At 48.3% G+C, this 12434-nt stretch overlaps 1 protein-coding gene across 3 annotated transcripts in view; it reads left to right on the forward strand.

The window, feature by feature from the left end:
* Positions 1-12434, forward strand: part of LOC137520694 (transcription factor HES-5-like) — a 117947-nt gene that overhangs the window by 358 nt on the left and 105155 nt on the right. The gene's annotated exons all lie outside the window — the stretch shown is intronic.

Genomic DNA, 12434 nt, shown 5'->3' on the forward strand with positions numbered 1-12434 from the left:
ATTGCGCTTTTTTCCTGGCAGCCTCAAAGCGGCAGAGCTGCAGCCACTAGGACTCGCTCTATAGGTAGTAGCATCATTAGGAGTCTTGCCCAAGGTCTCCTACTGAATAGGCGCTGGCTTACTGAACAGGCAGAGCCAAGATTTGAACCCAGGTCTCTTGTGTCAGAGGCAGAGCCCTTAACCAGTACACTATCCAGCCACCTTGGATCAAAAATCAATTGGGAGCAGTTTGGACATGTACACATGGTACAACTTCCCATCAGATTAAGATTACCCGTCCATCGAACAGGAAATTGCATCATGTGTTCCCAACATTATAGGACGGCCTTCCCTATTTGGAACCTCCTGTGCCATCCACATCTTTACTAATTAGCCACAGTTTCAGTTCCCCATCCTATTACATGCTAAAGGGGCCCATACACTTAATCATTTTCCCGCCGATATACAGCAGATTCGATCACTGTGATCCAATCTGCTGTGAAATCGTTGCGCAAACGCTGACCAAACGATTGATTTGCGTCCGAAATCAATCGTTCCCGTCGATCCGTCCGTGCGGAAGATTTTGCTTGATCGCCGGCAGGTCGGGAGTGCGTCGATAGTGGCGTTCGAATGTCTGACGACCGACGCTAGCGGCAAGACATTACCTGATCCGGCCGGCGCGTGTCCCCGCTGCTCCATCTCTGCTGGGCTCCGGCAGGCTTCACTTCTTCCTGTCCAGACAGGAAGTTTAAACAGTAGAACGCCCCCTACTGTTTAAACTTCCCCGGACAGGAAGTTCAGTGACACTGCAGCCCTGGAGCCCAGAGCGGAGAAGAGACAGCGGAGACCGGGGGACTCGTGCCGGCCGGATCAGGTAATGTATACAGGGGGGTGGCGGCAGCTTCACAGATGGTGATTCGATTTCATGCTAAAATCGATTCACAATCTGTTTGCAGTAAAGGCAGCCATACGATCCCTCTCTGATCAGATTCGATTAGAGAGAGATCTATCTGTTGGTCGATCTGATGGCAAATCGACCAGTGTATGGCCACCTTTAGCTGGCTACAGATTGAAGTGGGTGTATAATTAAAAGTGTACCTGATAGGGGAAAACAAGATGACTATTACTAACCTGGTGCTTCTTTCACCACCCCACCCCCGTAGACTGCTAGGTCCCTTGGTGTTCTCCTTGTTTCCTTCATTACGCTGCTGTCAGCCAAATTAAAGTCCACAACTTAATTTAACAGCAATATATTACAGGGAGACATGTGTGGCACCAATTTACATTTATGGAAACCTGGAGGCAAAAGATCTGGCATGAAATGCACAGCTGGCATTATAAGGTAATTGAGACTTACCTAATTTCATTTAGTAGGTTAAAGTCAGACCCTGCATGCCGTAGAGCAGCTGCCTGACTGTCCCACTCCAGGCCTATTTCACTTTACTGTTTGTATTACCTTAAGGAAGGGACTCAAAGCACTTGAGAGCTGCAGCCACTAAGGAAGCACTCAGTAGGCCACCCTGCAGTGTTGGGGAGTCTTGCCCAAGGACTCCTTACTGAATAGGTGTAGCTTACTGAATAGGAAGAGCCGTGATTCAAACCCTGATCTCCTATGTCAGAGGCAGAGCCTGGAGGCGTGCACGGGATTGGGTGATGCGGGGGGGGGGGGGGGGGGATTGGGAAGTCAGGTAAAGTTAATTGGAGGAGCGGAGTGAGTGGCTAGGTGTGTACCTCTGGGTAAGATTGGAAATGTAGGTTGAACAGGTTTTGTGGACAGATTTGTAAACCAGATACAGTATCTTAAATCTGATTCTAGACTGGATTGGAAGCCAAGTGGAGGGATTCACAGAGGGGAGACGCCATGGTGGAGCAATGGGAGGAGTTGATAATTCTGGCTGACCCTTTCATGACAGACTGCAGAGGGGCAATTCGGGTCATAGGGAGACCAGACAGAAGGGCATTGCAGTAGTCGAGGCGGGAAATTATGAGGGCATGGATGAGGAGCGGATCTTGCAGATGTTATGGAGGTAGAAGTTGCAGGACTTTGTAAGGTTTAGGATGTGGGGGGTGAAGGAGAGTGCCACCCAGACAGCCGGCTTGAGAGGTAGGGCGAATGGAAGTGTGGTTAACAGTGACATTCACATTTGGGAGGGTTAGGGATGACCGGAGTGGGAAGATCATAAATTCTGTTTTGTCCAGGTTTAGTTACAGGAACCTAGCAGACATCCAGGAGGAGATGGCTGATAGCCAGGAGGAGACCTTGTCCATGGTAGTGGTCAGCCCCGTTTCTATGGGCGTGCGACACGTGCCATCGCCCGGGGCGCTATATTTTGCGGCAGGAGGGGGCGCCGGGGGAACAGACAACTTACCTTCTCCAGCCGTTCCCCCGCAGCTTCAATGTCTTTCCTCTACCCGCGTCCGTCGCCTGGTAACAGCGCCCCCTGTGATGACGTATCGTGTGTCATCACAGGGAGTGCTGTTACTGAGACAGATGGCGGGAAAGGAAGGACATTGAAGCAGCGCGGGTTCGGCGGAAGGAGGTGAGTTGTAACTATTATGTCCGCTCCCCCAGCCTGCCACACAACTGCGGGCACCTACCTAACTGACCTAAACTGCTGGCACCTACCTAACTGACCTAAACTGCGGGCACCTACCTAACTAACCTAAACTGCTGGCACCTACCTAACTGACCTAAACTGCGGGCACCTACCTAACTAACCTAAACTGCGAGCACCTACCTAACTGACCTAAACTGCGGGAACCTACCTAACTAACCTGAACTGCGGGAACCTACCTAACTAACCTGAACTGCGGGAACCTACCTAACTAACCTGAACTGCGGGAACCTACCTAACTAACCTATATTGCGGGATCCTGCCTATCTAACCCATACTGCAGGAACCTACCTAACTAACCTATACTGGGGGAACCTACCTAACTAACCTATACTGCAGCAACCTACCTAACTAACCTATACTGCGGGAAACCTACCTAACTAACCTATACTGCGGGAACCTACCTATCTAACCTAAACTGCGGGAACCTACCTATCTAACCCATACTGGGGGAACCTACCTATCTAACCTATACTGCGGGAACCTACCTATCTAACCTATACTGCGGGCACCTACCTAACTAACCTATACTGCGACAACCTACCTATCTAACCTATACTGCGGGAAATCTACCTAACTAACCTATACTGTGGGAACCTACCTATCTAACCTATACTGCGGGAACCTACCTATCTAACCTATACTGCGGGCACCTACCTATCTTACCCATACTGGGGACAACTATTTGGGCTACCCTATACTGCAGGCACCTTGCTATCTAACCTATACTGGGGGCAACTACCTATCTAACCTATAATGGGGACAACTATACAGGCTACCCTATACTGGAGGCACCTACGTACCTAACCTATACTGCGGGCACCTATGCCTGGCTCCATGGGGGGGGGGGGGGGATTTTTACACCCTCGCCCTGGGTGAAATTTAGCCTAGAAACTGCCCTGGTAGTGATGGATATGTCAGGGGTATGGAGCTAGATCTGGGTGTCATCTGCATTTAGATGATAGTTAAAGGAAACCAGAGATGAACGCTTTGGCACAAAATAAACATATTCCCGGATAGATTTTACAAAATAAATACTATACCTGGTATTTTTGCCGCTCTGGTGTGCCGTTTTTTGTGTTTTTTTTTACTAAAACCCCATGCAAAACACAGTTCATCAGAAAAGCATATTATTTAGTGGGCTGTGTGCAAAATGAAGTCACCATTTCTAAAAAACCTCTTATGACTAACAAATATAGATTTAAAAAAAAAGGTTTTTCAATATAACCTTACAGTAGCAGCTCCTCCCATCTCATCACAACTCTCTGTGATGCTGCAAATATACAGAACAGGAAAGCAGAGCCAGAAGGGGGCAGGCTTGGGCTTGAAAAGACATCAGAGAAGACAGACTCGGCTATAATGATTCCTGAGAAAAGCCAGACTGAATGCTCAGTCGGGGATTTTATCAGGGCTGATAACAGGCAGGCTGAGCAGTGAAGGATGAAACAGAGAGCAGGGTAGATGTTTTCTCTAATGTTCCCACTGATATATATGGTAAAATACATGAGGGTGCTTCGTCTCTGGTTCACTTTAAAACCCATGGAGGAGATAACTTTGCCAATGGAGGATGTGAATAGGGAGAACAGTAGGGGGGCCAAGGACCGAGCCTTGGGGGACTCCTACCTAGAGGTGGTTGGGGGTGGATGAGGACTCATTGAAGGAGTTCGTGAAGGTGCAGTTGGAGAGGTAGGATGAGAGCCAGACCAGGGCACGTCATGAATGTCCATAGACTGGCGGGACTGGAGGAGTAGCAGATGGTCCACTGTGTCAAAAGCTGCTGAAAGGTAAAGGAGGAGGAGAATGGAGTAATTGCCTTCAGCTTTACCTAAGGCGAGGTCATTGACCACTTTGGTGAGAGCTGTTTCGGTTGAGTGGGCAGGCCGAAATCCAGATTGCAGTGGGTCTAGCAAGGAGTTGGCATTGAGGTACTGGGTCAGGCGTTTGTGAACCAGACGCTCAAGGAGTTTTGAGGCAAAGGGGAGGAGGGAGATAGGGCGGTAGTTGGAGGGTAATGAGGGATCACGGGAGGGTTTCTTAAGCAGGGGTAGTACAGTGGCTTGCTTGAAATCTAATCTGGGAAGTGAGGACAGAGTAAGGGCTCGTTTCCACTAGAGCGAATCTGCATGCGTTTCCTGCATGCAGATTCGCTCAACCAATACAAGTGGATGGCGCCGTTTCCACTTGTCAGGAATTCTGTGCGGCTCGCTCTGCAGAAAAAATCTGCACAGCAGAGCCGTCAGAGTTTGCACGCCGCACACCCGCGCGCGAATCGTCGGTCATGTAACTAAATAGGAAAACCGCAAGCACTTGAGTCTTGCGATTTTCCCGGCGTTTCCGCGCGCGATTTAGTGAAAAAACCCATGTCAATGCTTGCCGGCATTGACATGGTCAAAATCGCGTTGTTAAAATCGCGAACGATTCCGCGTGAAAATCCGCATGAAAACGTCAACGAATCCGCAAACCGTATGCGGATTCGTTGACGCGTTTTCCGCGAGCAAATCGCGCCGCACAAGTGGAAATGTACCCTAAGTCAGAAGGGACGGGGTCAAGGGGTGAGGTAGTGGTATGGGAAGATTTCAGTAGGTGGTCCTCAATGGTAGTAGGTCATGTCAGGTTCCCTTTAACCAATTCACTATCCAGCCACTGGATTGAATTTATCTGTTTTTGGGGTGCTTTCTGGAAAATGTTAATGATTGAATGTCGCGACAGACTTCACTTTATACAGTAGTTTTATGTAATGACTGGTACACACGATGCAATTTTTTATTGTAGATTTACTGTTAGATTGATTATTTCCAACATGTCTGATCAATTTTTTAAACGACTTTACATAGAAGTGAACGGAAAATCAATTGGAAATCAGATCGGACATGTTGGAAATAAATGATCTAACAGTAAATCTGTCAAAAAAATTGCCTCGTGTGTACCTAGCTTAACACCCCACCACCCACTATGGCACCAGTACGCTAGGTGCAAGCATTGTCACCTGGTTCGTAAGCATATGGTGGGTGTGTCCGGTAGATGAACATCTGTGAATCCAGGCAGCAGGAAAAAACTTAGAACACCAGGAGCGCCAATATAGTGTAGTATTTAATACAATAGGAAATTAGAGTTAGTAAATCCAGGGCAGGATTTGTACTCTTTACCACTCAAGGCCGCTGTCACCAGCCGCCCCCCTTCAGTATAGGTAGGGAGATGACCCCGCCCCCTTCCCTCCAGTATAGGTAGCAAGATGACCCCTTACCCTTCCCTCCAGTATAGGTAGCCAAATTACTCCCTTAGGGACATGCTGACAAAAACACATGCACTAGCATGCACACAGCTTATGCTGGTGTATGTGCATGGTGCACATGGATACATTACGTTAGCTCATTTGTGCGATTGGTAAGATGCACTATCTGTCCCAGGAGAGGACGTCAGGATGTGTGCTCCTAATCCCTAGATAGGTTTGATGCAATGAATGTTTGCATGTCTGCACTATGCATGTTACAGGGCCAGAGTTAGGACACCTATGTTTACCTGGGTACTTCTGCGCAGTATAGGTGACTAAGCATAAGAATGCATTCTTCTGTGAACTAAGACTCCGGCTTTTAACTTAGCTGTAGAGATAACAGTGGTGCCTGGATGAGTGAATCTGTGAATGCATTTGTTTAAAGATTTGCATGCGAGTGTGCAAAGGGTTAATTGTTTTTTTTTGCTATTTATCTGGCCACACCCCCTTCAGCACCTCCCTTTCCTTAATAACTTATTTAATGTTCTAACTAGAGGCGATGTGCCTGAATATATGTTTTTTTCTTATTACTGACCCTTATGGCCAGGGTTTTAATCCAGTGCACTCCCTCCTTCCCCTGTGGTTTTTGTCAGCATGCACACAGCTTATGCTGGTGTATGTGCATGGTGCACATGGATGCATTACGTTAGCTCCCTTGTGCGATTGGTAAGATGCGCTATCTGTCCCAGGAGAGGACGTCAGGATGTGTGCTCCTAATCCCTAGATAGGTTTGATGTAATGAATGTTTGCATGTCTGCACTATGCATGTTACAGGGCTAGGACACCTACGTTTACCTGGGTACTTCTGCTCAGTGTAGGTGACTAAGCAAAAGAATGCATTCTTCTGTGAACTAAAACAAAAGTTTGCTTTCCTAAAACAGAAAGAATTTGCGATAATTCAGGTTGGAGTGAGCTTGAGATGTCTCCCAGAGCACCACTGCTGAATATATGCAAATTAACCATTGTACCCTTAGAAGCTAAACACACCTCCAGAACCGCTGGAATGCAATGATGTGTCATCTTGTTAATTTGTACAGAGCCAGAATAATCCAACATGCATACTCTGTACAAATTAACATTCTGACACATCATTGCATTCCAGTGGTTCTGGAGGTGTGTTTAGCTTCTAAGGGTACAATGGTTAATTTGCATATATTCAGCAGTGTTGCCTGGGAGACATCTCAAGCTCACTCCAACCTGAATTATCGCAAATTCTTTCTGTTTTAGGAAAGCAAACTTTTGTTTTTCTTAACATCTTAGTAAGGGGGCTTTTAGGACCATTGTAGTCCCTTACACACTCCAATGAGTTCTGGGTCACCATGAGCTTGCTGGTTAGTCTGTGCTTCTGTGAACTAAGACCCCGGCTTTTGGCTTGGCTGTAGGGATAACAGTGGTGCCTGGATGAGTGAATCTTTGAATGCATTGTTTTTGAACATTTGCATGCGAGTGGGCGAAGGGTTAATTGTTTAGTGCTACATACCAGGGAACTGTATAGGAGGGGGAAGGGGGCCAGTAAATGCCAGGAAACTGAATAGAGGAAGGAGGACCACTAATCATCAGGGAATTGTATAGATGAGGGATGGAGGACCACTAAACACCAGGGAATTGCATGGGGGATGGAGGGGGGCTCAGGGCCGGATTTATGCCAAGGCCGCCTAGGCAATGGCCTAGGGCGACCGAAAATTCAGGCTTTTATAGGGCGGCTAAAGGGCAGTGAGCATTTGTTGTGGTGTATGCTGCAATCAGGATCAAAGCGCCCGGCCGCGCTAATTAGTCATGCGTACCGCCAGCTGCGCATTGTACTATGACTCACACGCAAGTATCAGCAGGAGACAGTCAGACTTGGTCCACTGCCGCCCTGCATTAGTGTGCAGTTAGCAGCAGCCAGCGGGCGGCCCCGGACAGGCATATGACTTACATGCTGGCACTGTGATATATGTAAAAACACGTGGCTGGCGGAGATGAAAGATCTCGGTGACGGAAGAGCACGGCAATTACTAAAAGAAGACAGTGTGGGGACACAGAGCAGCCTCAGCCTTGAAATCCCGGGATGGTCCACTCCCCGCACGCACAGTCCAGAACATAACTGCACTGCTGATTCCTTCCTCCTGGGTCATGGACACGGGCAATCAGCCAGTAATAGCGCGCCCAGACGTGCAGAGCAGCATCCAAGCTGGCTGGCTGTGGCTGTAACATCCTTCTTCTACCTGTCCCCTGAAGCTTCGTAGGAGATGTGCATCGCCAGGCTCAACTACAGCTGCGTCTGACAGGGAGTCAGGGACACTCTGGGAAGGACACTAGTACTGGCTGCTTCTGTGTGGATAGATATGTGTATTGGTTTTGGAGTCTGCCTTTGCTGGAATGCTGAGAGGGGGGACATGAAGGAAAGAGGAGGGAGAGAAGATGCTGGAGACTTGGGGCAGAGGTCTGTCTCTGTCTGTGTTCTTAGAAGCTGTTGTTCTGCTTGATCTCTGCCTCAGATATTGTTAGGGCATACCTATAACACGTAGACCAGGTGTTGTTAAGCCGCATACTTAGTTACATAGTTATTTTGGTTGAAAAAAAAGACATACGTTCATCGAGTTCAACCATCCTAACTACTAGATGGATCAGAGAAAGCTCAGCAATTTGACCTGGCGAACAAGCATTCCTCGATTCATCTTCCTGCCCAAGGGAACACGTGCCTTCACACAAAAGGCGTCAACGAGAGTTCAAAAGATTGCACGACTTTGCACGGGAGACGTCAGGGAGCTTAAGGGGAACCATAGATGAAATAAAGATGTTATACATACCTGGGGCTTCCTCCAGCCCCATACGCTCTGATCGATCCCACGCCACCATCCACCACTGCCTGCAGATACGAGAACCGGGTCCCCGTTCCATCAGTCGGAGCCAGTCTAAGCATAAGGGAAGTGCGCTGGAGAGATACGTAGAGGGCGCACTTCTCCTGCGTAGCTGGCTCCGATGAGGTCAGTGACGGGACCCGGTTCTCGTACATGCAGGCAACGGAGGATGGCGGCGTGGGCTCGATCAGAGCATATGGGGGTGGAGGAAGCCCCAGGTATGTATAACATCTTTTTCATTTTCCCATGTTAGGTTCATCTCTGGGTCCCTTTAAAGATCTGCCGTAAGTGTCGTTATCGCCGTGCGTCGCAAGGCATTATTTTACCCAAACGAGCACACCTACCCACGACGCGAGATCACAGAAATGATCGATTGTTGCTCAGAAAAAGTCTCTGGAAAAATAGTTTAAACAATCACAATGTGGTTACATAGCTTAACTCCCATATCTCTTCACTATATGTTTGCTGAAGTTGTGTGACTGCAGCATGCATTACTGTCAGACAATTGATATTTTGTAATGCATATGGTAGCTTCCATACATTCAGTATATGTTTCGTGAGGGGGGAAGTGAGGGCAGAAGGCCACTGTGGGGATGGAGGGTAGGCTGCAGGCTCACAGTGGCCTCAACAAAATGGTACATTTAAAAGCGCCCCCCAAAAAATGATGCAGGGAGATGCCAATAATGATATCTTGCTACAAAGGTTATTTAACATTTTAGAAATCTCCTAAAATGTTAAATAACCTTAGTAACAAGATGTCATTACCGGCATCTCTCATACATTACCTGGTCCTGGTGATCGGGTCTCCTCCATTTCCTGTTTAGTTTGCAGGAGTCCTACAGCCAGCCAATCACCATGTGGTGACTAAAGCCGTATGGTGATTGGCTGGCTGCCGGACAGCTGCAAACTAACAATAAGGAAGTGGAGAAGAAACCTTTGCCTACTCTGACACTGTATCCTCCCTCTGCCTACACCTCACCCTACCCACTCCAACATGCCCCCCCCCCCCCCCCCCCCCCGTTGCCTAACTCTGGACTACTCCACACCTGCTGCCTAACACTAACCCCCACTGCCTTTACCTACTCTCTGCCATCGTAGATGGCTATAGTAAAAGCTGCAATTAGCATCAAGAAGGTAAAATTATGCTGCAGGATAGCGCCCGCTATTTATCGTCCACCATTATTTAGCCTCATCGCTGCTAATCATGGCTTGTACTATTGCCACCTATGGCGTGTTCATTTTTATAGGCACTAGTGCCACGCCATTTTTATCTGCTCCCTACCAAGAGATCTGATAGTCACCCAAGTTGGATGCTCATGGGGCGGCTGGCAATAGTTGGCCTTGGGCGGCAAAAAGTACAAATCCGGCCCTGGGGGGGCTATTAGATACTAAGGAACTGTCGTTAATGCTACTGTGATCTGAGCAGGAGACAGACAATTAGCATTTGGATCTTGACCTTAGGATCCCAGTTTGTGAGAATGTAAATACACCTCAGCACATTCCTGCCTTTCTGGGGTTTTCAGGCACACTGGGCAGATGTTATCAAATCCACTGCAAGGAAAACCAAAGGTCAAGGAACCTGCTCTGCTCTTATGTACTCAGGGCTGGTACTAGACTTTTTGTAACCTGAAGAAATACAGTGTGAGGACCCAAACACCCCTTTCCCCCAATGTGTGTTTGCCCCCTTCCCCCATGTGTGTGCCAAACCAGATAGAGGGGAGAGACATCGGGCCGTGCATTGCAAGTACTGGCACTATGGTTACCTCCCTCTGCTTCCTCCAAGACAGCATCTCCTCCCTGCTGGTCTGCAGTATCTGATCCCCAGGATGCCGGGTATGTGCTGCACCAGAGCCGCATCACTCACCCGCTCCCCGCACCAACCACACATGCAGTCCTGCTTCCTCTCTGACTACAGCGGTGCCTCATGTGACCCGGCAGCATGTAACAGGTCACATGAGGCACCGCTGTAGCCATGGATACAAGACGCTGGATGGGCAGATGGAGATCCCGTCGATGGAACAATGAGAACAGGTGAGTGAAGCGGCACCGTCTGCATCTACCGAGGGGGAGACAGGAAGTCTGAAAAGGGGGACATTTGGGGAAGAACCGCCCCTTTATGTACTCCACCACTCCTGCACTAGATTTGTAAACCTTCCCTTGCACTGGTTTTTAATAAATCTGATTGCAGCTGACAGCAGAAAAGTGATAAGGCAATACAATAAGGGAGTGAGTCATTATGAAAATAGTTTTATTTAGCACTTTACAAAGAATCTGCAGAAATGTGAAAACAAAACAAACCAATAAAGTTTTCTTGCTTTAAAGTTTACATTGACAAACAAAACAAGATTCATAATCTATTTTAGCCTCTGTCACCAAACAGGAAACAAGAAAACATATATATTATAAGAGTACCCAAGGCAAATATTGCCTATAAGACGAGTAAAGGCACCGGGCTCCACCAATCACAGCATCTAAACTAAAATGGTATCTGTTGCTGCACAGCCACCAACACCAATGAGGCGGCTCCCATTCCTTTTACATTAGCTGTCAGTTTTCTGTAGAAGCTGAAATTCGAGTGATGGATGGAGGGGCAAAGACAGGAATACAGTGCTAAGCTTACAAATAACCAGGGCTGTGTTCCTTTTATTATTTTTCTGCCTGAAAGAGTTAATTTTCAGGTATGCAAGTGACACTTTCTCTCCAGTCGGCGTAGAGACAATGAAACATTAAAAACTTAAAAAGTAGATTTAAACATAAAATAAAGCTGTGGGATATCTCAAAAAGTCTTTCATGCAAATTTTTTTCATTCCCATTTTTTTTTTGGGCACAGGACATGTGAATTTTAACTGCAGGAAATTTGCAAACTCTAATTTGTACAAAATCAGGAATGCAGTGCGATACCATATACAGTACATTACATCTGCGGCATACATAAAAACACCCGAGGACGTGTGTTAGCTGTTGTGTATGATGATGCTAAGATTAGAAAGATTCACGAAACATACCGTATATACTCGACTACAAGTCGACCTTGTGTATAAGTCAACTCTAATATTCAACCCTTTTAAGCTGGAATTTTTTATTGAGGGAGGGTGCAGCAGCTGGGCGGGTGAGGGAGGGTGCAGCAGCTGGGCGGGTGAGGGAGGGCGCAGCAGCTGGGCGGGTGAGGGAGGGTGCAGCAGCTGGGCGGGTGAAAGAGGGTGCAGCAGCTGGGAGGGTGCAGCAGCTGGGCGGGTGAGGGAGGGTGCAGCAGCTGGGCGGGTGAGGGAGGGTGCAGCAGCTGGGCGGGTGAGGGAGGGTGCACCAGCTGGGCGGGTGAGGGAGGGTGCACCAGCTGGGCGGGTGAGGGAGGGTGCAGCAGCTGGGCGGGTGAAAGAGGGTGCAGCAGGTGAGGGAGGGTGTAGCAGCTGGGCAGGTGAGGGAGGGAGGGAGGGTTAAAACGTACCCAGGCTTCCGGGACGTAATTGAAGGCGGAAGATGGAAGCCTGGAAGAAACCCTCCCTACCGCCTGGCTGCAATTGAAGACAAAAGCCTGGGTAAGTTTTAACCCTCTCTCACCTACCCGGCTGCTCAGTACACTAGGCCCGTTTCACATCCCCACAATCCCCCCTCAGACCCCCACCCCTCATGGTCTGTTTCTTCAGTAATGTGAAGAAACATTCCATTCTCCCTTTGCCCCCAATACAGTGCTTCAGCTTCTCTTTCTGGTCCGCTGTGTTCAGCGAA

Source organism: Hyperolius riggenbachi, chromosome 6, assembly GCF_040937935.1.
Source record: "Hyperolius riggenbachi isolate aHypRig1 chromosome 6, aHypRig1.pri, whole genome shotgun sequence".
Taxonomy (NCBI): Eukaryota; Metazoa; Chordata; class Amphibia; order Anura; family Hyperoliidae; genus Hyperolius; species Hyperolius riggenbachi.